This window comes from Diabrotica undecimpunctata, unplaced genomic scaffold (genome assembly GCF_040954645.1).
Source record: "Diabrotica undecimpunctata isolate CICGRU unplaced genomic scaffold, icDiaUnde3 ctg00000632.1, whole genome shotgun sequence".
Taxonomy (NCBI): domain Eukaryota; kingdom Metazoa; phylum Arthropoda; class Insecta; order Coleoptera; family Chrysomelidae; genus Diabrotica; species Diabrotica undecimpunctata.
This window is the reverse complement of record NW_027311929.1, coordinates 159,385-161,531: the sequence shown is the minus strand read 5'-3', so window position 1 is coordinate 161,531 and position 2,147 is coordinate 159,385.

Genomic DNA, 2,147 nt, shown 5'->3' with positions numbered 1-2,147 from the left:
CACTCGACTCCTACCCATTAGTCGCCTCTTACGACAGGCAGGGCCTTCTTGCCACGGCCGTGTTCTTATCTCTGCGAGCCGACTGGACACACACACACTCACACACACAAATACACACACACACTCACACACGCACACACACACACGCACACACGCGCACACACACATACACTCTTCACCTCTCGACTCCTACCTATTAGTCGCCCCTTACAACAGGAAGGGCCTTCTTGCTACAGCCATGTTCTTATCTCTGCGAGCCGAACGGACATACACACACACTCACACACACACGCACGCTCACACGCAGATACACACACGCACACACGCACACGCACACGCACACGCACACACTCTCCACCTCTCGACTTCTACCTATTAGTCGCCTCTTAGGACAGGCAGGGCCTTCTTGCCTCGGCCGTGTTCTTATCTCTGCAAGCCGAACGGACACACACACATACTCACACACGCACACACACACGCACACACATACACTCTTAACCTCTCGACTCCTACCCATTAGTCGCCTCTTACGACATTCAGGGACTTCTTGCCACGGACGTATTCTTATCTCTGCAAGCCGAACGAACACACACATACTCACACACGCGCACACACACGCACACACGCACACACACATACACTCTTCACCTCTCGACTCCTATCTATTAGTCGCCCCTTACAACAGGCAGGGCCTTCTTGCCACAGCCATGTTCTTATCTCTGCAAGCCGAACGGACATACACACACACTCACACACAGACGCACACTCACACGCAGACACACACACGCACACACGCACACGCACACGCACACGCACACACTTTCTACCTCTCGACTCCTATCTATTAGTGGCCTCTTACAATAGGCAGGGCCTTCTTGCCTTGGCCGTATTCTTATCTCTGCAAGCCAAACGGACATACACACATACACACACACTCACACACGCACACACACGCACACAGCACACACACACATACACTCTTCACCTCTCGACTTCTACCCATTAGTCGCCTTTTACGACAGGCAGGGCTTTCTTGCCACGGACGTGTTCTTATCTCTGCGAGCCGACCGCACACACACACACTCACACACACACATACACACACACTTACACGCACACAGGCACACACGCACACACGCACACGCACACGCACACGCACACGCACACACTCTCCACCTCTCGACTCCTATCCATTAGTCGCCTCTTAAGACAGGCAGGGCCTTCTTGCCACGGACGTATGCTTATCTCTGCGGGCCGATCGGACACATACACACTGACACACACACACACACACATTCACTCTTAACCTTTCGACTCCTACCCATTAGTCGCCTCTTACGACATTCAGGGACTTCTTGCCACGGACGTATTCTTATCTCTGCAAGCCGAACGGACACACACACATACTCACACACGCGCACACACACGCACACACGCACACACACATACACTCTTCACCTCTCGACTCCTACCTATTAGTCGCCCCTTATAACAGGCAGGGCCTTCTTGCTACAGCCATGTTCTTATCTCTGCGAGCCGAACGGACATACACACACACTCACACACACACGCACGCTCACACGCAGATACACACACGCACACACGCACACGCACACGCACACGCACACACTCTCCACCTCTCGACTCCTACCTATTAGTCGCCTCTTAGGACAGGCAGGGCCTTCTTGGCACGGGCGTGTTCTTATCTCTGCGAGCCGACCGGACACACACACTCACATACGCACACACACGCACACACGCACACACGCCCACACACACATACAGTCTTCATCTCTCGACTCCTACCAATGAGTCGCCACTTACGACAGGCAGGGCCTTCTTGCCTCGGCCGTATTCTTATCTCTGCAATCCGAACAAACACACACACTCACACACACACGCACGCACACACGTACACACAGGCACACACAGACACACAAATACACTCTTGACCTCTCGACTCCTAGCCATTAGTCGCCTCTTACGACAGGCATGGCCTTCTTGCCTCGGCCGTATTCTAATCTCTGCATGCCGAATGGACACACACATACATACACATACACGCACTCACACACGCACAAACACACACACACGCACACACGCACACGCACACGCACACGCACACGCACACACTCTCCACCTCTCGA